The sequence below is a fragment of the Panthera uncia genome (genome assembly GCF_023721935.1).
Source record: "Panthera uncia isolate 11264 chromosome A3 unlocalized genomic scaffold, Puncia_PCG_1.0 HiC_scaffold_11, whole genome shotgun sequence".
Classification (NCBI taxonomy): domain Eukaryota; kingdom Metazoa; phylum Chordata; class Mammalia; order Carnivora; family Felidae; genus Panthera; species Panthera uncia.
Genome location: NW_026057578.1, coordinates 37,150,024 through 37,175,076, shown reverse-complemented (window position 1 = coordinate 37,175,076; position 25,053 = coordinate 37,150,024). Strand labels below are relative to the sequence as shown.

Below are 25,053 nucleotides of genomic sequence, written 5' to 3'. Positions count from 1 at the left end.
TAAAGCATAAAGGCATAACGTGTAACACATGTTACAAGTAACATGTGCTCAGTCCACTCATGAGGAGAACTCAGATCCTTTTTGTGATTAAATAATAAGGTTGCTGTGAACAGCTTGGAAAGCAGACATTAAAGTAAGGATTTGGAGGGAAAAAATTGCTTTAGTGTCACAGTTAGTATTAGTTTTAAATTGGATATAAGTTATGTTGCTGGAGGTGTTTTACAGAGCAGGTTGGATGGGTGGAATGAGTGAAAGGACTGGCCAAGAAATCTGTGGACTACTCTCACACAAAACCCAGAATCCAGAGAACCAAGGGCTTTATCTTATAAGAGTCTGCATTTCCCAAATAGGACCCAATTATTCTCCTTCCATCCCTTCCTTTAATGCATTCTCCTTCCTTCCCTACATTGGGACAGAATGTCTAAAGAATTTCCTCAAATGGAGAGATAAAAAAAAAAAAAATAAGAAAAACAAACCTTCTCAGACTACAGAAATGAACTAACAGAGGAAGGAGGCTCTCTCCTGTCGCTATCCCCAGGTTCTACAGATTCTTTGTAAGAGATATTCAGAGAGCATCAATATCTTGGATATCTGATAAGAGACAGTTCTTCTTAAATTGAAGGGGCCGGGGTGGGATGGACATTATCAGAGTCATGATACTGTAAAGTTGTCTGTTAAATTATACTTTAGTTGGCATGACCTCCTCAGTTTACTGGGAGAAACTGTGAGATGGTGTTCAGAACACGACTTTGAGGAGTCAAATCTGAGTTCAAATGTGGGTTGCCATCCTCATCGACCTTCTGGCAAGGTTAAACAAGTTGTGTCATCGATCTTTCTTTTCTTGGTCTTAGAGTTGGTAATAACATCCTTTTAAACTAGTGTCTTAGGTGAGTTAACCCTGAGATGAGAACTCATATGCAAGGTATTTTTTAAGGAATTGCTCTCAGAAAAGGCTGATGAAAGAATGAGGGAAGCTGGTCCAAAAGGGAGAAGCCAGGTGAGGAGGGAGAATGTTCAGGTAAATTCCCAACTTCAGCCTGATCCCAAGGGGAGCTCTGGAGTATAAAATGTACCCCAGAGTTTGTGCTACTTCAGAGCAAATGAGCTGAGCTTCCATATTTTAGTACCAATCAGTAAGACCCACCTCCTCATTCATAAAATGGGAATCATATCTATGTTACTGGGCTAATTGCATTCCAAATTCTACATGTATAAGAAGTCTTAGCAATATGCCTAGTGCGAGATGAGAACATGACATGTAGTGGGTTGTTTCTAATAATGATTGTCATTATTTTTTTAAGTGTATTTATTTTAAGAGAGAGAGCACAAGCAGATGAGGGGCGGAGTGAAGGAGAGACAGAATCCCAAGCAGGCTCTGTGCCATGAGCACAGAGCCCAATGTGGGGCTTAAACTCACAAACTGTGAAATCATGACCTGAGTGGAGATCAAGAGTTGAACACTTAACTGACTGAGCCCCCCAGGGGCCCCAGTGATTGTCATTATTGAAGAAATTGAGCAAGTTGCTAAAGCATCACACATCTAGCCAGAGCAGAGCCTTGAGAGAGGACATGTGTTTGGTTCTTTCCTTCTGACTCTCCGAGGAGTCACAGAAACTCTAAGCTGCATGCTTACACTCCGGATCACTTGGTACCCAAGTATCTTCTTCTGGGTGGTTCTACTCTCAAGTCAATTAGAATTAAAGTGAAGAGTTAGAAATGAAAGTGATTCTGTCATGTGTTTGTTAGTGCTGTTCTGAAAATCTGAACAGAAAAGGTCAGACAATTCAAAATGTATTTGTTCATGTGGGTGCATTCACATGGAAGCAAAGTTTAACTGGAAACGTTTCACCTTGACCAGTGTCAGATGTTCATTTGGAAGCAGAGCCTTGTCATCTCTCATTAAGTCTCTAAAACACGCCTAGTACATGGTAAAAAGAATATATATCATGTGAAAAAAATCCACATTCTTTCCTGAAACTATTAAGCACTTTTCCATCTTTCTTAATCCTCATTCTGGGTACTATGCTTCAAATAAAGAATACCCATGTGCCTCCTACTGAAATAATATTCTCAAGCTCTTCAGGTCATTCTGTCTGCATGCCACGGCCAGAAGAGCTGAGAGTTTATATCTCCCAGAAAGAACCTCTTACTGATGCCTTTTGAACGTGCTGAACTGTGAAACCCCAGCTCCCTTGTCATGATTTAGGACAAACTATGGAGCTCCCTTTGGGGTTAGGCTGAGCTGGGGATTCACATGAAGTTTCTCCATCTCCATTTGGCTTCTTAGTGTTTCCTATCAAGCTTCCCTCACTCTTTCACCAGGCTTTTCTGGGAGCAATTCCTTAACAAATCACTCTGAAGCGAATCTTTGTCTAACAGTCAGCTTCTGGAGTCCTAACCTAAGACACTGATAACAAAAAGGATTTTATTGGGGCGCCTGGGTGGGTCAGTTGGTTAAGTGTCTGACTTCGGCTCAGGTCATGATCTCATAGCTTGTGGGTCCGAGCCCCGTGTCAGGCTCTGTGCTGAAAGCTCGGAGCCTGGAGCCTGCTTTGGATTCTGTGTTTCCCTCTCTCTCTGCCCCTCCCCCACTCACACTTTGTCTCTCTCTCTCAAAAAAAAATAAATAAATAAACAGTAACAAAAAGATTTTCTTAACGAACATAAGGCCAAAGCAAACTAGCAACATGCCATAATAAAAATTAACATTTACTGCATGACTCATTTATCAGGAAATGTGTAAAGCAATCTATGGGTTACAGTATCTATGGGCTATGTTTGCAGATAAAGAATAAATTATAAAGTAAGTACTAATAAAAGATAAAAGTTAAGTAATATGTTTATAACCACACAGCTAGTTAGTGACCAAGTACATCTTCATTCAAACTGATTGATAATAAAGCCTAGGCTCTTAACCAGTCACCACCTTTGAACCCTTGAACTTGAAATGGAGAAAATGTGAAAGAGGATCCTTTAGCTCTTATTCCAAGAGGCATCCATTTCAACGTCTGGATTAATCAACCAAGGAAATTGTCTTTGTTTTCAGATTCTCAGCTAGGTCAGCTTTGTGAATGTTTCTGGATTTTGCATCATATTCCATGGAGGAAAGTGTGGACTGATATTTCACTTGCATTTTTATGCTTGTGTTACTTAGATCTTCTTAGAGACCCCGTTGAGTCCCAGTGCTAGCTGCCAGTGCCAGTGATTTCTCCATCAGGGAGTGGGGTTTAAAATTATCACTGACAACAAAGGCTCATCCGCTAGAAATGTAATATCCCTGAAATCTGACCTTCTTGAAGTTCAAAAGATAGTACCACTAAATTGAAAAGAAACCTTCAATGTAGGGTTGATCTTACGGACTATAATGAGGACCAGAGTTTCAATCTGCTCCCCAAGTGTGTGGCAATAAGGAAGGAAAGAAAGAAAAACAAAGAAGTGGAGATGAAGCTAATTCAGTGGAATTCAGTACAACAAATGTATTGAAGGTCTTCTGCCCTCACTTACTTCATTATACTGGGGCAGCACCCCTGCCGTCTCCTTTTCAAACTCTGCCATAACTCCTACAACCACATTCAGCACAGCAACAATACTTCACAGCAATTCTAAGGATAATAGTCCCTTGGTATTTCTCTACCACTAATAAAATCTATGTGGAAACTTTAAAGCTAATGGTCATAAAGAGTAGCGACACAGATGCATAGCCAAAGGGAAAAGAGCCAGGGACTTAGGACATTTCATTATTTCCTTGCTCTTTCCCTCCTGCCATGTATTAACCTAAACAGCAGCAGATAGTAGATCATGGGACACCTACATGTTGAGGTGGGTCCCCAAACATCTTGAACCATGTGAAAGATACCATATAAGGTGCCAGCATCTTCTCTCCTACAAGAAGCTTAGAGTCTAGACTGGAGGCTAACACTTTTGAATTGATTGATACAGCATGAAATAAGTAGATTCTATTCATGATTGTGTGGGTTTAGTAGATGAAGAAATCATTTAGAGCCAGGCTGATCAAGGCAAACATTGGGAAGGAGGTTCATTTTGAACAGCAGTTAGCTGTGGGAAGGCTAAGAGGACTAGAAAAGGCATCCCAGGCTCAGAGTCTGCATGAGCAAAGGTGTGACAGAAAAAATTTAGAAGACATATCAGATACATAATGGATCCACATGCAATAAATGGTTTGAAACAAAAATTTGAAATATTCAAACTAGGCTAAACTGCCTTCCAAATATTTCTGTAATGTCAAATGCTTCCCTTATTAAAAATCCACTGATTATTGCTTGACAAACTATAGTACTAATCTAGTTCTGTATAACAAACCACCACAGACCCAGTGATTTATGACAACAACCATTTTGTTTACTCATAATTCAGGGGATAAGCAATTTGGGCTGGACTCAAACGAGTGGTCTTCTGTTGGTCTAGTCTGAGGTCACTCATACAACTTTTGTCATTCTGGCAGCTCATCTGGGGTTAAGTGGTCTTGATGGCTTTGAATATATGTTCCTATTTTGGAGACCATCTTAAACCATGGATTCATTCATGCTGAGGGCATGAACTCCACCTACCACACTCTCTGCATCCCCCCAGACTCTGCACTAGGTGGAATCTGGCTCATGGACTCTGCCCTTCCATCAGGGTCACAGTGAAGATTCTGATAAATGATATTGAGAGAGCTAAGGGTTATGGATCTGAAGCCAAAACATTTACCATTCTTTTACCATAGGGAAGGAATTCTGAGCAGTATTTCAAATTTGGAGGTAAATCTATGATATTTATCCAACTAAAAAAAAATCACCCACTACCATGAACATTCTTGAATGGTTAGATAGAGAGATGGTAAACCCATCTTGTTCAGTGCTCTACAATAAGACATGGAAGGAGTCTATGGTGTCAGGAAAACATAGCTATGATGAGCCTGAGTGGTGACATTCTTTACTCGGTGGGGAGAAAACAAATCTGTGTACTCCTAGTATATGTCTGCAGGCTCTGGCATAGATCTGGAAAGGAAATATTTCTCCCTTTGGTCTAAAACACAAGACACATAGCAACTAGCAACTCCTTTTCTCCTTAACAGCTGCATACGGATTTGTCATACCTGCAAGTAATATTTATTTTCATTTACTTTTGGTATTGAAAATCCAGCTCCTTAACCTTCTGATATTTGAGAAAAAAATATCATTTAGTGGCCTGAAACAGCATCTAACTAAGTGGTGTCCAAAAAGATGGAAAATTTCATCTTCTTTCTAAAAATATCCCAGAGTGGCTTTTATACAGGGAGAATACATTTGTTGCAATACTCTGCCTATAGCAGCTGTCCCAAAGGGTAGGCAAGGTTCTCAAAGTGCTTCAGAAATGTTAATGCATTTATTCCTCAAACATCCCTAATTAATATATAAAGAGCAAGAATTTATTACCATTTTTTTTTAAAAAGAGCCACATTAGCATCTGTCCATATCCCCGTTGTCCCTAACCCTGTGGTGCACATTGACCTGACATCCAAATGTCACCATTTGCATCTCTTTGCCCAAGGGCTTCTTTTGACACCACATTTCTCTGGCCTTATGCACAGCAGGCTGAAACAACTGGAGAATTAACAGTCCCCAGGAGCAGCCATCAACTAATGCCTGACAAAAATTAAAAATCGGTATGCAGTACCATCCCTCTACAACAACCTCTACCCTCTGGTGAGATGACTCTGAGCTCCATGTTCTACAATGGCTTCAGGGTACCCAGTGGGATGGAGCTCCAGTTACCAACAGCGACACTAAAATTGAGCATCTCCCTTGAGTCGTCTGCCTTGCTGTCCTGGTGCTTCCTGGAGTTGCCTTCTAACTAAATCACTTAAACTCCAATCTTTGTCTCATGTTCTGCTTCTGGGGGAAACAAACCAAGACAAACAGTGATGCATAGAGTAAAACTGTTTGCTTTTAATTAAATCAGATCTAATCTTCAGGTCTGGGATCTAAAATTGCTTCCATAAGACCTTCCTCTTCTTTCTATATTTAGAATTGTGAGAGGCACCTGAGTGACTCAGTTGGCTGGGCATCAGACTCTTTATTTCAGCTCAGGTCATGATCTCAGGGTCATGGGGCCAAGCCCTGAATTGGACTCCATGAGCATGGAGCCTGCTTGGGATATTTTCTCTCCCTCTCTGTCTCTCTCTCTCCCCCCTCCTCCACTTGTGCTCTCTCTCTCAAAAAGAAAAAAAAAAAGAATTGTGAGGTTTATAAATTAGAAGAAAAGACCACAGGACATTTTATTCCAAACTCCTCATTCTACATATGAGGAAACTGGAGGTCAGAGAGGTGAAGAACTTGCTTCTTGGGGTAAAGCAGAGCATCTTTCATTTCCAGAACAGCACTGTCCATACTAAACCACCCCACATTGGTTGTTCTGAGAGCATCTATCTTTCCTTACTGAATATGATGCAATCGAAATAATATAGTCCAGTAAGGTAGAGAGCAAACTTGCAGATAGCACAATAAAAAAAAAAAAAAAGGCTAGAATAAGAAATAGGGAGCAAAACTGGAGATATAGGCTTTGAGTTATGGAATGAATAAGTCATTGGACAAATGATACAGCATAAGGAATATAATCAATGGAACTGTGATAGCCTTGTATGGTAACAGATGGTAGCAACACTTGTGGTGAGCACAGCATAACATCTAGACTTGTCAAATCACTATGTTGTACACCCGAACCTGCTGTAATATTGTATGTCAACCATACTCCTATAAAAAATAAATAATAAATAAAAATAAATTTTAGGGGGTGCCTGGGTAGCTCAGTCAGTTAGGCATCTGACTTCAGCTCAGGTCATGATCTCCTGGTTTGTGAGTTGGAGACCCGTGTCGGGCTCTGTGCTGACAGCTCAGAGCCTGGAGCTTGCTTCTGATTTTGTGTCTCCCTCTCTCTGCCCCTCCCCTGCTTGTACTCTTTCTCTCTCTTTCTCTCTCTCTCTCTCTCTCTCTCTCTCTCTCTCAAAAATGATTAATGGTTAAAAAAAAAGTTTTTAAAATAAATTTTTAAAAATAGGGAAAGAGTAAAGAAAGAAAAAACAGGTTAGCCTAGCAACAAAAGGTTAAATAGAGTGCAGTGGCTCTCAGTTTTGAACAGACATTGGAATTACTTGAGGTGCTCTTAAAAATGTGGAGGCCTGGATCCATTCCCCCAGAGATCCTGATTTAACTGATTTGGTGTGCACCTTTGGCACTGGGACTTTAAAAAAACAATGCTCAGTTGACTCTACTGTGCAGCCAAGATGGAGAACCACTGGTCTGGCATACCAAAATTCTTCCATCACTGAAATAAGAAATCATATTGCTTTAGGTAGGGACTCTCAGCAGTCAAAAGAGGCTCCAAGGATATTAAAAAATGAAGAATTAACAAAAGAAGGTGTAAAAATATTTTACACATGTATTTTAAAGGTTTGCATTTAATCAGCTAACATTTATAGAGAGTACTGTGCAGTATAATTACATATAAACTACAGTGCCTGTTGTAGGGCAAATAATGGCCCCAAAGATGTCTGCATCAAAATCCCCAGGACCTGTGAATATGCTGCCTTACTGATAACTGAGATTTCAAAAATATGATTAAGTTAAGGTTCCATAAATGGGGAGATTATCTTGGATTACCCAGGTAAACCCAATGTAATCCCAATAGTCCTTACGAAAGGGAGGCAAGATGGTCAGAGTGCGAGAAGAAGCGAGGCTAGAAGCAGAGGCTGGAGTAATTGGCAGTGGCTGGAAGGGGGCCAGGCACCAAGGAATGAAGGTGACCTCTAGAAGCTGAAGAAGACAAGTGACAGATTCTCCCCCAGAGATCCCAGAAGAGAAACATCCCTGCCAACACCTTGATATAAGCCCACCTAAGATCCATTTTCAGACTCCAACCTCCAGAACCATGATAATAAATTTGTGCTGTTTTAAGCCACTAGGTGTGTAGTAAATGGTTGCACTAGCAGCAGGAAACTAATACAGGGCTGCTGGTGTGAGCTAGTCATGATACACACTTTAAGGTTTTGTGGTAAACATTTCTTTCACTCCCATACCCACCATCCCTGTGGATAATGTAACCTAAAGATAAGAATGAAAGCCTAAAACTGGAGCCCTTTGTGACTGTGCAGTCCAAGTCATATGACTCTCTTGGCCCCAGTGACCAGCACTGGCTCCAAGGACATATGATAATGCTGCAGATGACATCAAATAGGACACAGGCTAACATCTGCCTAAATATGATGCCCAATACAGAGAATTAGGGATTCTGAAGAATCATTTGTTCACTTTTTTAAATCTATTCTTCTATTCATCCATTTATTTATCCACTCAACCAACACCATTTGGCTCCTGCTATTATGTTGGGCAGAGGTGTGATCTAGTATAGTTAGGATTTCCAGATAAAACGCAGTTAAACTTATTTCAGAAAAACAACAAATGATAATATATATATAGAAATTAATATATTAATATTAATATTATAATATTGTTTGATGTTTACTTGAAATTCAACTTTACCTGGATGTCCTGTATCTTTATTTGCTAAATCTATACAATCCTGAGGTTAGCAGTTCTCAGCCAGAGTTCCAATAATTTGTGGCCGCACTTTGTGAATGACCTGTGCTTATAAAAACTTAGAACCTGATTCTAACTGAATTTATTCTGGCATGCTGCCTCGTGCCAGAGAGAAGAGTGGACTTTTTGTCAGAATAAAAAGAAGGCAATACACACAACACTTTGGCACCCCCTGGGAGATGAAAGCTGCCATGCTTTTTGAAAGGTAGAAAATAAGGGAAGAACATGATTGATCCAGTGTGTATTACAAGGACTCATAGACTATCTTTTAAATTCTGCCCTGTCATTCACTAACTGTGTGACTTAAGGGAAGTTATGTCTTCTCTGAACTTTGGGGGTTCTTTGCCTATAAAATTAGAACATTATATAATTTCTAGGTCATTTGATCCACCAACTAATATTTATTCTTGATCAAACAACTAATATTTACCTGCTATGTGTCAAGCCTCATTCTAGCTGCTAGAGATACTATGTCGAACAGGCCAAAGTCCTTGTTCTCAAGAAACTTATATTTCTTTGGTTTTATAATGATTAAAGAAACTATCCCGGCACTGAAGCACACAGTCGGTGTTCAACAAATGTTATGGAATGACTGCTTTGATTTACGATAACTTAACACCTTATCCTCAAGAGGCTTACTCTCAAGTAAACAGGTTAGCCTTGCCTGCCTTGTTTGCTCAAAGGCTTAGGAAATGCTATTTGGGAAAAACTATTTAATCCTGAGTAGCACAGGGTGTCAGAGAACAGATTTCATTAGGTTCTGTACTTCCTCTGTGAGAGAAGTTTCCAAGAAGCAGTTCATGACAGGAAGAAGTACAGTGGATCCTATGCTGGGTTTGCCTGTAAGTCAGAAGGCCCATGCGGGGGATGTTGCAACTTTTGCAGCTTTGGTAACCCATATGGAGATGGGGACAAGCAGGAGTCATAGGCATCTATGTATTTACATTCAATTTCATGTATTCAAGTAACATTTATTAAAGTAATTTCCATGCACAATGGAGGTAACCTTCAGTTTTCAAAGCTGACTGCAGTTCACACTGCTTATATGCAAAAATCTGGCAGCAGCAACTGTGCTCTGAGATTATGTAAGAAAGAAATATCTGATGGAATCCACAGTATTTTTTTTCATGTTGTGAAATATAATTTCCCTAATCTGTATGTGTGCCTAGGAAAGTATAAATAGGAAAGACATTTATCACAGCATAGAAAGTCATCTATTTATTCAACAACTATCCACTGGATGGCCTTTATTAAGCATAGTACTGAGAAGAGAAGAGAAGAGAAGAGAAGAGAAGAGAAGAGAAGAGAAGAGAAGAGAAAGAAGAGAAGAGAAGAGAAGAGAAGAGAAGAGAAGAGAAGAGAAGTCATGTAAGACCTTGCTACTGAAAGTGTGATCAATCTGTGGACAATTAGCATCACCAGCTATGAGTTCTTCAGAAAGGCAGGATCTTGGGTTCTACCCAGACCTACTGAACTAGCATCTACATTTAACAAGGTCCCAGGGTGATTCAAATGTACATTATATTTTGAGAAACCCTGATGTATGATACCATCATGATGACCCAGAGAGGATGCTGCTAGAGAGACAGAATTTATATACAATATCAAGAAATAGGGAGTCAGTCTTAGTCAGTTAAGCTTCTAACTCTTGATTTCAGCTCAGGTCATGATTTCACGGTTCATGAGTTCAAGCTGATAGCACAGAGCCTGCTTGGGATTCTCTGTCTCCGTCTCTCTCTCTCTGCCCTTCCCCTGCTTGCTCTCTCTCTCTCTCAAAAATAAACAAACATTTAAAAAAGAAAAAGAAATGATGGGAATAGCTGTATGATTTTTCTCAAATTAAAATCCAAATCTCCTGCAATGCCGTTCTCTTTCTTTTTTCTCACATGTCATTTCAAACTTTTTTTTTTTCTTTTACCACAAACAACAGTGGTAAACGGATTCGAAACTATATTATTCCTGTCTGTATGTATTTATTTCCTGGGTTTCATTTCTTCCTTGTGAATTCTTAACTTTGGGTATGCAAATTCTCTATTCATCTTGTTTTTGAATAATGCAGCCTCACTAATACGTGAATGCTTTTTGCCATTAGCTTCAAATATTCATGCCAATAGTTGGTATCAGATTAACATAACAGGTAAAAAAATGACTCCAAAATCAATTATATCCAGGTTTGCAGTATTTTTTATATCCGCAGTAAAGTTTAGTATATCTCCTTCTCTGTGAATGTACATTGATTTTTTGTAAATTGAAACACAATGCTCATACAAAAAATTATAACCCTTTTATTTATTTATTTATTTATTTATTTATTTTTAATTTTTTTTTTTTAACGTTTATTTATTTTGGGGACAGACAGAGACAGAGCATGAACTGGGGAGGGGCAGAGAGAGAGGGAGACACAGAATCAGAAGCAGGCTCCAGGCTCTGAGCCATCAGGCCAGAGCCTGATGCGGGGCTCGAACTCACAGACCGCGAGATCGTGACCTGAGCTGAAGTCGGACGCTTAACCGACTGAGCCACCCAGGCGCCCCCCCTTTTATTTATTTTTAAATGTTTATTTATTTTGAGAGAGCGCACATGTGTGCGCACGTGCAAGCAGGGGAGGGGCACAGAGAGAAGGAGAGAGACTCCCAAGCAGGTTCCACACTGTCAGTGTGAGCCTGATGCAGGGCTCAATCTCACCAACCACAAGATCATGACCTGAGCCAAAATCAAGATTCAGGTGGTTAGCTGACTGAGCCACCCAGGTGCCCCAATTATAACCCATTTAAATACAATTCAGTGGTTTCAAGCATATTCATGAGGCTGTACAACCATCACTTCATTTCTGGAACATTTTCATCTCCCCATAAAGAAACCCTATACCCATTAACAGTCACTATCCATTTTTCTTTCCCACTGCTCCTGTTCACCACTAATTTATTTTCTGTCTTTATGGATCTCCCCATTTTGGACATTTCATATGGCCTAAAGTGTCTGGTTTCTTTCACTCATGTTTTCAAGGTTCATCCATTTTGTCGCATGTCTCAATTCTTTATTCCTTTGTACGGTTGAGTAACATTGCATTGTGTAGATGTCCTAAACTTGTTTATCCATTCATTTATAGATATTTAGTTGCATCTGCTTTTTGGCTACTATGAGGAAAGCTGCTATGCACATTCATTTACTAGTATTTGTGTGAACTGATGTCATCAATTCTCTTCTGCATGTACCTAGGAATGAAATTGCTGGGCCATATGGTAACTCTATGTGTACCATTTTGAGGAACTGCCAAACTGTTTTCCACAGCAGCTACACCACTTTAGCTTCCCAGCAGCAGTGAGTGATGGCTCTAATTTCTCCACATCCTTGCCAACACTTGTTCTTGTCTGTGTTTTTTTTTATTATAGACATGCTGTTTGCTGTGAAATGGTATTTCATTGTGGTCTTCATTTGCATTTCCTTAATGACTAATGATGTTGAAAATCTCTTCATGTGTTCAGTGGCCAAGTGCAAATCTTCTTAGGAGAAAATGTCTACTCAAACCGTTTGCCCATATTGGGCTTTTTGTTGTTGTTTTGCAGAATTCTTGATATATTCTAGCTACCAGACCCTTTACAAATTATTTGTCAATATTTTCTGCCATTCCATGGGATACTTTGTCACTCTACTGATGATGCCCTGTGGAGCACAGGTTTTTTTGTTTGTTTCCTTGTTTGTTTTAATGTAGTCTAGTTCATCTATCTTTTCTTTGGCTGGTTGGGTTTCAAATTTTTTTTTTAATGTTTATTTATTTATTTATTTTTTTAATTTAACGTTTATTTATTTTTGAGACAGAGAGAGACAGAGCATGAATGGGGGAGGGGCAGAGAGAGAGGGAGACACAGAATCGGAAGCAGGCTCCAGGCTCTGAGCTGTCAGCACAGAGCCCTACGCGGGGCTCAAACTCATGGACCACGAGATCATGACCTGAGCCAAAGTCGGACGCTCAACTGACTGAGCCACCCAGGCGCCCCTGGCTGGTTGGGTTTCAAAAGTGTCGTATCTAAGAAACTGGTGCCTTATCCAAGGTCATGAAGATTTACACTTATATTGTCCTTTAAGAGTTTTGAAATCTTAGTTCTTATTTAAGGTCTTCAACGCATTTTGAGTTAAGTTTAGTTTACGGTGTGAAGTAGGGGTCAAGCTGCACTAGCACCACTTTTTAAAAACATCAATTTTTGAATTGCTTTGGCACCTTTAACAAAAATCAGTTGACTGTAAATGTATGTAAAATGTGTTTTATTTCTAGACTCTTAATTCCATTCCACTTATCTATATGTCTACCTTTATGCCATTACCACACAGTCTTGATTATTATACTTTGTATTAAATTTTGAATTGGAAAGTGTGAGTCCTCCAACTTTGTTCTTTTTCAAGAGAGTTTTGGCTCTGCTGGATCCCTTGAATTCCCATATGACTTTTAGGATCAGCTTGGGAAATACTGCCGTCTTGACATGAGAAGTCTTCCTATTCATGAACATGAATCATTGTTATATTTATGTAAGTATTCTTTCATTTCCTTCAATGATGCTTTTAAGTTTTCCATATGGTTGCCCAGAGGATTATAAATAACATCTTAACTGATAACAATCTAGTTACTTTAACATGAGTTTAATTTCAATACTATGCTGAAACTTTGTTCCTATACTGCTTGATTCTCCTCTTGTTCCTCTGTGTCATTACTATCATATAAATTACAACTTTATGTTCCATGTGCTCATCAACACAGATTTATGGTTGTTCATGTATGCAGATATCCTTTAAATCAGAGAGGAGAAAAAAAGAGTTATAAACCAAAATACATTTTTACTGTCTTATGTATTTACTTATATAGTCACCTTTACTGGTAGTTACTATTTTTAATGTGGATTTGGTTTACGGTTTAATGTTCTTTTATTTCCACTTAAAATATTTTCTTTAGTAATTTCCTGTTGGTCTCCTAATGACAAATTCTCTGTTTTTATTTATCCTGTAATATCTCTTTTTCCACCTTCTTTTTGAAAAATGCTTAGGCTAAATACAGAATTCTTGGCTCAACTGGTTGAAAAGACTTTTGGGACATTACATATACCATCTTGCTGCCATCTGGTTTCCATGGCTTCTGATGGGAAATCAACTGTCAATCTTATTGATGATCCCTTATATGGAATGAATTTATTTTCTCTTGCTGCTTTCAAGACTTTGTTTTTGTCTTTCAACAGTTTGTTCATGGTGCGTCTAGGTGTGAATATGAGTTTATTCTACTTGAAGTTTGTTGAGTTTCTTGTATATTCAGAATAATATTTTTCATCAAATTTAGGAAAATTGGGACCATTATATATTTAATAGTCTTCCCTGTTGGCTCTCTCTTCTCCTTGTGGAACTTCAATTATGACTATGTTGACATGCGTATAAGTCTCTGTTCATTTTTCTTCATTTTTATCTGTTCCTCAGTGTATATAACCTCAATTACTTTATGTTCAATTGTGCTGAATTTTCTGCCTGCTCAAATCTACTATTATGTTCCTCTAGTAAATTTTAATTTCAGTTAGTGTACTTTTCAATTCTAGAATTGCTACTTAGTCCTTTTAGTTAATTTCTGTCTCTTTATTGATATTGGCTACCTGGTGAGACATCATTCTTATGCACTCCAATAGATTATATTTTCTTTGACTATAATTAAAATAAATGATTTCAAGTCTTTGTCTAGTAAATCCAATACATGAGCTTCCTCAGAGACAGTCTCTATTGACAGCTCTTTTTCCTGTTAATGTACTGTACTTTCTTGGGTTTTTTTTTTTTCTTGTAAGCCTCATTATTTATCGGAAATTGAACATTTAAAGAATAACATGGAGGGGCGCCTGGGTGGCTTGGTCGGTTAAGCGTCCGACTTTGGCTCAGGTCATGATCTCACAGTCTGTGAGTTCAAGCCCCGCGTCGGGCTCTGTGCTGACAGCTCAGAGCCTGGAGCCTGCTTCAGATTCTTTGTCTCCCTCTCTCTGACCCTCCCCCGTTCATGCTCTGTCTCTTTCTGTCTGAAAAATAAATAAACGTTAAAAAAAAAAAATTAAAAAAAAAATAACATGGAAACTCTGGAAATTAGGCTTTCATCACACCCTATGTTTTGCTATTACTACTGAGTTTTGTTTTGTGACTGGGTGTGTGGTTGGTGGTGGTGGTGATGCCTGTGGTAATGGTTTTGTTGGTTTAATGGCTTTCCTGAATTAACTCTGTTAAGTCCCTATTCTTTTATACTTGTGGTCACTGAAGTCTCTGCCTAGTTAACATCATGGTCAGCTAATTACTGGACAGATTTTTATAAGTATATAAAACCAATAAGTCTACCAAGCTTTGTTGAGGGGCTCTGTGTATCTGCTGGGGAACACCATTAGTACTTAGCCAGTATTTGACAATTCTACCTTATGTTTCACTTCCTGCTGACAACGAACCTCAAGGTAGGCCACAGTTGAGAACTTAACGCCTTCTCAGATATTTCCTGAACATACACGCATCCCTGTGCATGCACATAAACTTTATATACTTGTGACTGTGTATGTGAGCTTTTTAAAACCCCTATAGATATCTCCTTTCCCAGCTTTTCCTTTAAAACTTTTTGGTTAGCCTGTGGTTTTCTCCATAGTCTGTTATTTACTGCGTCAGACAGACACAAAGGTAAGCAGTTTAATTCTAATTGTTTTTGACAAATTCTGCCAGGTTAAAGGATTTTTTTCCATTATAGGAGGTCCAAGTCAAGGCAAATTAAGACTGTCTTGCAAGCAGGGTCTTTCAGGGAACGACTAGATAGGTCAAATAATGATAATCTATGGGAATGAAGTTTAAAGGAGCTTCAACTCTGTTTCTCTTCTAGTTGCTACCAGGCTGCCATATTCAACTATGGGCATGGGCTCTAGGTTTTCTTTTTTTTTTTTTTTTTTTAATTTTTTTTTTTAACGTTTATTTATTTTTGAGACAGAGAGAGACATAGCATGAACGGGGGAGGGGCAGAGAGAGAGGGAGACACAGAATCAGAAGCAGGCTCCAGGCTCTGAGCCATCAGCCCAGAGCCTGACGCGGGGCTCGAACTCACGGACCGCGAGATCATGACCTGAGCTGAAGTCGGACGCTTAACGGACTGAGCCACCCAGGCGCCCCAAGGGCTCTAGGTTTTCAAGGCAACCAGCTACCACATAGTTTATGGGTGGGAAGAGAGCAACAGGACAAGTTAAAATGCCCTAAGAATAAGGCTCACTGTTTTTACTGAGATCCAACCATTGTTACTGAATAAATACTTCCCATATAACTAAAAGCCTTTTGTTAATTTTCAGAGTTATAAAAATGTTGATTCTATTTATTACCAATATTTTTGTAGATTTTATGGAAGACAGAATTTTCAGAGATCCTGCCATATTTGCTGACACCAATGACATTAATAATTTTAGAGTAAAAATGCATAAAATGTAAAATATTGGTCTGAGGGGAAATTAGAAAGTCTTAAAATTTCATCTTGTTTTATTGTTCAATACCTCCCATGAGGAAACAATATGTTATCTGTGTAATACTATAACTTTGTGAACACTGTGCATATTCATTTTCCTGAGAATTTTGTGAAGGCATAAAATGGTCTATATTATATTAAACATAAACAGGAAGATGTTTTCTGAAGATGCCTATTTCTCAGAATGGCAGCTGTACCTTGGAGACAGGGACCAGCTATTTAGGATAAATAAATTGCTTCAGGCCTAGACTTAGAATTCAAGAAATGTGGTAAAATAAGCCTTGACTTAGGTGTTTCATGTTTAAGATAGGGCCTGGAATTTGGTGAACTATTGCAGGAGGTAAGAGTAGAATTTCCCATTGTGGAGTGGTAGCCCCAAGGAGCAAGCCAGCCAGGGTGAAATAAGTACTTTTTGTTATTAACCAGACTACTTGTGATACCAATATTGACTGTGTTTATTTTCCTTGTATTACCATTGAAGGTGAGATCCTTTTCTGAAAGCTAGATAAGAATGTGTATTCAGGAGAAATCTAGACTTAACCTGATCCCATCTTAAAAAAAAAAAAAAAAAATGGACCCAAATCAGCATTTTTTGTATTTCAGATCATGTGCAACATCATTAAACGTCCTTAGAGTCAAAGCTTATCATCAGAGGCCACAGGCATAATTTTGCTTAGGCTGCATAGTCATGAAAGGTTTCAATGTCAGACTTTCAATCTTACCTTTAGATTATATTATCTATATGGTCACTGGGTCAGAGGATAAGCACTACAGGAGTGAAGAAATATATAAGATATTGTTGCTTAAAGTGCAGTCTGTGGACAACTAGCATCACCATCTTATGAGAGATTTTCACATACATAGAATTTAAGGCATCACACTAGACCTACTGAACCAGAATATACATTTAAACAAGATCTCCTGGTGATTCATGTGCACATTAAAGTCTGAGAAGTACTGCCATAGATAATCTAGCCATGGATTGTTGAAATTTGATTGTATACACTCCATTAAACAAGGCCTTGGGGAATTTAAAAGGTTGTTTTTGATCTTTCTAGCTACTCTGCTCCTTTCAATTGCAAAAGCAACAGGGCAGCTAAAATATTTTAACCTCAATGTGGCCTCTTATAAGTTATTAGCTGAGTTATATTAAATATCATTCTATATAACATTGCAGTAAAATTTCTATGGTGAGAAACAGAGAAAAGTCATGCTTTTTTCCCCCCAAGAAAGTTGATTTATGAATCCTAGAGAAATTCCATAGTTAAGTCATTTTATGTACTGAACAGGGTCTACACCAAGAAAGCTACTTCTTGAAAGAACTGCCAAATACCATTCTTACATATTTAATGGGCAGAGGTGAAAATGATGATAAGGAACAGTCCTACCTTGTTGCAGAGCTGAACTTTCCAAAATTTATTGAATATATGAATTGTCACATTATATGAGAAATTCAGTAGTAGGTTGTCCAGGCGTCTTGGGAGGAAAAGCCCTGTAAGATAAGGAAGATCAATGGAAATCAGGAGCATCTTAAATCAAGTTCGCTAAAAGCAGAGCCTGAAATGGGGATTCAGATGTATGGGATGTATTGCAGGAGGCTTCTCCGGTGAAGGGGAGTAGGGGAAGCAGGATGGGCAGGGAAAGCACATGAGCAATGTGGTATGAGCTGATGTGGTATCTAACTTCAACCTGATCCCACAAGGAGCTCTGGAGTATGAATTTCACCACAGAACCCCCTCTAAGGCCAGGGAACTAGCCTGTCCCTAAGTCAGTCAGTCATTGACTGCCTCTTGAGGATAGACATGACCTCCTTGGCTAAGGGCAAGTCCCCAGAGCAGGAGTCCTCATGACAGCCAACAGAGATAGTGGCTCCTATCTTGAGGACAGCTTGGAGGCGCATCACCAGGGCTTCAAAGGAATCATACTGGGAATGAACCGTGACTCTAAAACATCCATATTATTACCCATGAATACAAAGCTCAGTATGATCTCACAGCCTCAGAGGAGACAAAAAACAGATCTTGATATAGGGCATATTTTCCATTCATCCATATTTATTTAATCTGTATAATTTTAGCATGTATGGTTTGCATAGTGCTAAGCTGGGCCCTGTATGTTTTTTTTTAAGTTTTCAATATATGGTGTCTTATTTTGGGTTCTACTTTAAATGCAAACCCTGAAACAAGGACTTGGGTACAGGTAATATGTCTGGAAAGTAACTTCAGGAAGCACAAAAGAGGGTTAGGAAAAATGAGAGAGGGAATGAAGAAAAGGTTCACTCCAAAATAGATTGTGAACTGTTTGTAGTAAAAAGCTCTTGTATAGCATATCACCACCTTGGGCAAATGGGGTTCAGTCCCATTGGTGACTTTTTGAGGAATGACTCAGAATTGTGCCACCAATTCCCATCCCTTGTTTTAAAAGGATTGTTTCTGGAGGTGTGATCTCCACAGCACAGCCTGGCTACCGTGACTTTAGGCTGTATATAACATGACTGGAAAGAAAAAAAGGGATCAGTTTAGACTAATCAAAGTTTTCATACACGAAGTAAGAATGCTCCAACTGAGGCAGATCAAAGGCTAAGGAATACGATACAAGTAGAAGAAAGGGAGTTTGAACTTGACCTGCAGAGAATGAGGTGTTATGAAGATTAATATGGGCACAGTAGACAATAAAAGCACTGATTTCTCATGATCATTGCGGCAGAAGACTGTAGCAAGATTAGCAAGCATGCAGTCATCCAACAAATATGCATTTAGCACCAACTGTATGCACAACCTTCACAGCATCAGGATCAGAGAGACAGCGCCCTAGAACTCATCCAGTGTGGTCTTCCAGCCTGAGTTAAGTCAAGACTAAGCAGCATTCCTCCAAAAGCAAATATCAGCCCTCAAATGTGGTACCAAGTTGCCCTCTCCCAAGGTTCAGGGAGACCGCCCAGCTGACTCAGGTTGATTGAGCCTGTGGGGTCCTGGGCACATCTGAGGGAATTTCTCCTACATATGGTGGGCGGGTTGGTTGCTAACCCAAAGCTCAGGAGGCCAAGGTTCTAAATCATGCTCTGCCAATGAGCTTCACAAGCTTTACCCCTGTCTGGGACTCCATTTCTTTTTCTCTAAAAATAAAGCAACCCGACTTGGGGATGTCTGCAGCCTTCTCCTATAAAATTCTGCTCTGATGAAACCTCAACCCTCGTTTTATGGAATGAGTACCTGGCTGATTTGCCACCTCCTCAAAATCCTGCCACACCTGCAACATGTTCTTCCAGAAAGGTCCAGCAACGCTTTTGGTTCTGCCTTTAAACTAGCATGGCAAAGTCATTCCTCATATTAAAGGTCATTTGCCCATTTGCAAGGTTCATAAAGCAACAACATTCTTTTTTATTTGTTTGAAATTAGCCACCTTGTATTTCCCTTAAATAAAAATCTAGTGGAAATTCTTCACCTCATCAATTTTCATAACTCAGGAGCAAACTCAGGCATGCATTCCTTTTGTGCAGAAAAGCTCTTCTGTGATGTGTTTTGGGTTTTTTTTCTACATGAACAAATATCTCTAAATAAAGTTCTACAACATTTATTATTTTCCACTATATAATATTTTTAAAGAAAAAAAAGAAAAGAAACACTTGTGAGATGTGCTGATTGATAACAGAATAGACCATGCCTATGGAAAGCCTTTCTACTCACAATATAGAGCCACTACAAAGCCAGGGAGGTGGTGGCTTACATAAACCTTAGCCATAAGGATCCAGGAATAAATAAAACACCATCCCAGATCTATAAAATGACAATAAGTGTCAGTGCTCATAAGTATTCCCAAATCCGCATAGTCAGCCGCAGAATCTCAACATGCCAGGTGTTCCACCTCCAAGTCCAGACAGAGATCTAAGCTGTGCTTCTCTGAATAAACCCATCTGAGAGCATCAAGAGCACATGCTGTCCTTGAATTCTGGAGTAAGTTGGCAAATGCAAGTTCAATCAAAGGCAATAATGTAACAAGTGTTCCAAGTGTAATAATAATAAATTTCTACAGCCAAATTAATAGGACATGCAAGACCTAAAACCTAAGTGGGAATTAAAACTGCTCTTTTAAATGGAAAAAAAAAAATCAAACTGTGTAGAAAAGAGGCATCACATTAGTCACACACGCTAGAAAGGTCTAGATTCCCAAGGACAAGGGGCATTTTTTTTATTCCACTAAGAAAATAAGTGTTCATGGCTAATGTTGCAGCACTAAGTTGCACTAAGTGAAAAATTTCATTTGGTTGCTATTTTTGATAAAGAAACTGTTTGTGAATGTTCAGCAAGGGCTGGACTCCAGAGGGATCAGATCAGAAATGTCATGTGTTTATAAGAACTTAAGAGAAGGAAAGAATGTATCTGTCAGCCTTGGATATGCAGCCGTGATGCCTTAAATATTGTGCATATAACAACTCTGGAAAACATTTTCGTTTTGCCCTTTGGGACTTGAAGGAATAACTGCAAGAAAACAAAAACAACAAAGGGACGATCCATTTTACATATCTGAACTCTCTAGCAGCCACATTATTTAAAATCCTAAGTTTCATAAAAAGATTGCCTTGATAGAAACTTTAAAGGCCATTTAGTTCAAGTCGCCATCTATGCGGGAATATCTGATGGGTGTTTATTCTCAGCTTGGACACTTCAAGCAGGGAGGCAGACGGGGTCTTTGTTCACATCTCACTGCCCTGCAAAGCCATGACTGCTTATCTCCTTGCTTTTCTTCTTCCTTCCTTCCTTCCTTCCTTCCTTCCTTCCTTCCTTCCTTCCCTCTCTCTTCCCTCCCTTCCCTGCCTCTCTTTCTTTCTTCCTTCTTTCTTCTGTGCCTCCTTCCCTCCTCTCTTTTTTCTTTCCCTCTCTCTCTCCTCTCTCCCTCCTCCCTTCCTTCTTTTCTTCCTTACTCCCTCCCTCCAACCCCACTCTCTTTCCTCATTCCCTCCCTCCTCTTACCTCTTCCACCTCCCTTCCTCTTTCCTTCCTTCACCATTTTCTTTTCCCTCCTTCTTTCTCTCCTTTCCATCACCCCTCTTTATCCTTTTCCCTTCCTTCTATCCCCATCTCCCTTTCTTCCTTTTTAAGAAACAGCCCTGATTTTGAGAAGTTTTACCTTCTGTCGTGCTAAAAATCCATTCTCTCTCGATGTCCTCATTTGTGTACAGTTCTCAGCCTCAGAACCCAACACAGTGACTCTGTTGGGCCTACAGGACCCTTTCTTTCCAAATTCTACAAAAAAAAAAAAAAAACCCATGCTTCTCCTTTCCCAGGTTCCAAATCTCTACAAAATTCACATGTATGGTTTATGAACTGGAAACCAGTTAGGGAAGGAACAAAATTTTTAATGCTTATATATTAGCTACATTTTTATGATTTTGTTACTTTACTTTCAGGATGTCAGGAGAACTAGCCAGGTAATAATAATACAGCAGTCAAAATTATTTCACATTTACCATGTGCCCAGATAATGTACAGTGTATTTACAGTGACTATCTTACAGAATTCTCTCCTCCTGCAAGAAAGCTATTTATCAGCCTTTTTGTACAGAGAAACATGCCCAGGGTGAGCCAGCTAAGAAATGACAGTGTGGGTTATTGAGCCTCTATTAATCTCCTAACCTAGTGCTCTCAACCCCTACACAGTCCTGACTTCACATGTGTGCAGTATTTAGTTTCCAAAAAGGCATTAAAGCCAACTTCTAATTTTTCCCAATTTTATAGTTAGCATCCCCAGGAGTGCCAGAAGCCCTGTTCCCATTTGTGAGCTCTGCATGCCTTAGACAGAGATACTCAGCAGCCACAAAACCCACCAGGCTATGTCTTGCTACCTCACCCTAGTCAAGGCTGCTCCCTTGTCCTGGATCACCCTCCTCACGCCTCTCTCCATGCCATGTCAGCACCCCGCCTTTCAGGCAGACCTGTGCGCATCCAGCCTGCCCCATCATCACACCCTGGAGATCACTTCCTGCCCGCCTTTGCCTCTCACTCAGCTCAAGAAACACCCTGGCTCTGTTTGAGGTTCTTATGTGGGAGACTTCTCACCTCCACCAGATTATGAGAGCTGCCAGGGCAGAATCCAGGCACACAATAGGCCCTCAGCTCATGCATGCTGGACACGTTGATCAATGCATCTCCTTCCCTAGCATCTCCACTGAAGGCTAAGGTGCCCTTTCTCTCCTGAGCTACACACACAACTCCAATTTCTCAAAGGAGCATGAGCATACCTCAAGTCCCCAAATCCTTGGTTGCTCGTCTGCTTTACAGCATCACCCAAACTTTGAGTTTCTTCCAGTAGCCTGCATAGAAAGAGGGATTTCGTAAGCTGCCAACAGTATATTTTGTGCTCAAATTCCTCATTCACACAAGACCAGAAAAGAAAAACAAAAACAAAAACAAAAATCCATACTAGCCCCTGGAGTGTCTCAGCTTCCAAAAGAGTTGTTATTAGAAGATTGCCCTTGACTGAGACCCTGGAGAGGAGCTAGTGCTTCCCGTGGCACATGCAACCATGAGCAAAGAGCCCCTGAAGCATTGGGGCATAATTTTCTCTCTTAATAAAAGATTAATTCCCATGTAAAAGGCTGCATGGGGACCATCATTACTTGCTGGCAGGGCCGTTCCATTTCCCTGTGCCGTCTCTGACCTGTTCTGGAAAGCTGTATAATGTGCTGTCGGGGGCGTCATTCCAGAGATGGAGGAATGCAAATGAAACCAAGGAAGAGGTTGTGCAGACCTAGATTGAGACACCAAAGTTCTGCCCTCAGCTCTGACATTCCCATTTCCATTAATTGGTTTTCACTTCCACTTCCCAGACCATCTCAAAGAGGCTTTCTCATTCTCTGTGCCATGATCAGAGTGTTCTAAACACACCTCCACATGCTCTCCCTTCTGCCTGCTCACTCCTCTACTTTATAATTGGGCCAATTTCTGGTGGTGGCGGTAGCTGATACTTCTTGAACACTTTCTAAGAGACGGGCCCTGTGCTTGGAACATTACTGTGAGTTATAGCTTTTAATACTCTTAAATCCTGAGAGAGGCACCTGTATTATTATTGTAAATATATAACCGGTAATATTATATGTCATTATACATAATCAAATTAATGTTTATAAAATGTACAATGGAATGTGTGATTAAAAAATAATCATCTCTATTGTGCATCTTAGGTTGGAAAGATCATCCTGGGTCCCTCAGCTAATAAGTAATAAGCATTTCATTTAAGTCTAAGCTTTTCTAACTTTTTTAAGTTCTTGCATTTAACTAGTCTGATATACTACCTGTCTGTTCATCCTTCAAGGCCATGTTCAAATATTACCCTCTACATGAAGAGCCTTTTTGGTGGCAACAAAGGCGAGTGGCTTTTCTACCCTCCCTATCACACTTTTACATATATGACAGTAAATCTGAGTCTCATCAAGGCCTATTTCAAAATAGTGCCAAAATCAGATGAAATATTAGTCCCATATCAAGAAATTGTAGAAAAGAAGGAAAAACCTTTTTGCAGGCTCTTAAAAAGATACCAAAGTTAGGTTACATTCATTAAACCAAACGCCAAGGCAAAATATCTTAAATTTGTCATATAGTTCCCACCCACCCCCATCTGTTCTATGGTAGTTCTTCCCTTGCCCCTGTATAACAAACTTAGCAGGCCCCATGACGTGTCTGGTCACAATTATATCATCAAAATTCCTCATCACTTTAAATCATAATAGTAATTAAAATGTCCAATCCCTGTAACTGCAAAGGCCTACATGTAGAAAGGAGGGGAGATATTCAGAAGTTTCTTTTCCTGTCCAGCTCCTCCTTCTACAGCTCTCTAAGCTTGATGTCTTACTTTTCTAGAATTAGGACATGGGAAGTTTATACTAGACTGAAACCCTTGTAAGCTGCCTTTGTATTTTCCAATAAACAAGAGCAATGCATACTGTATATATTACATAAAATAATCATCATTATATTACATAACAATATATAATATAGAAATATGTAATATTAGATTTCACTAGTATTTTTTAAAATTTAAAACAGCACACAGAAGAAATAACAGCCATCCATAATTCCACCACCCCAAATGACCTCTGTCCACATTTTGGTGTACACCATTGATTACTTCTCCTTCGTCCATAGGTTTACACGTTGCATGTGTATGTTTAAAGAGGATACTTTCTCTAGATGGTCTTTTTGAAATCTTAGCAATGATCTTTCTCTGTCCTAAGATTCTTGAGTGTGATAAGTACAAAGAAATCATAAATCACCTGTTGATAACTAGTGTAACATCTTTGCCTTCCACAAGCGGTCATGTGGACAGGTTAAGGGCCTAGACCTCAGAGCTAGACTCCTTGGGGTCATTACAAATATCCCCCCCCACCTTCCCCAACTTAGTAACAGAGTACCATTCAGTAAATGAAATCAATTAATGTTTCTATGTATATAGAACAGGTAGTATACCAGACTAATTAAATGCAAGAACTTAAAAAAGTTAGAAAAGCTTAGACTTAAATGAAATGCTTATTACTTATTAGCTGAGGGACCCAGGATGATCTTTCCAACCTAAGATGCACAATAGAGATGATTATTTTTTAATCACACATTCCATTGTACATTTTATAAACATTAATTTGATTAATTAAAATAAAACTGATTAATTTAATCCATTTTCTGATCTGTAAAAGTGGGGACTGTTATAGTAACTGTCCTCATTTTCATTGGTAGTTGTGACGCATAAAATATATAAATGATCGTGTCTGTTTAATATTGTTTGAAGAGTGTCCAGGAAATGTAAAGTTCTCTATAACTGTCAGCTATTAAGACAAGGATGATGATGCTGATGCCGACATAATTACACAGTGGGAAACACAGTTCTCGGAAGCTCCTAATTAGTGAGATGAAATGAGTATCCCCGTTGAGCGCTAATCTATTGTCTTAATTCTTTTAAAAAGTCACAATAGGTTTTAATAAACAAGGTG

General features: G+C 39.3%; 1 long non-coding RNA gene across 3 annotated transcripts in view; it reads right to left on the bottom strand.

Annotated features, from left to right (window-relative positions):
- LOC125936821 (uncharacterized) overlaps nucleotides 1-25,053 on the bottom strand; it is a 315,020-nt gene that overhangs the window by 204,743 nt on the left and 85,224 nt on the right. For all 3 annotated transcript variants that reach the window (XR_007462138.1, XR_007462140.1, XR_007462139.1), the window contains exon 2: nucleotides 17,463-17,566. This is a non-coding gene — a long non-coding RNA (uncharacterized LOC125936821). The remainder of the gene's footprint in view (nucleotides 1-17,462; nucleotides 17,567-25,053) is intronic.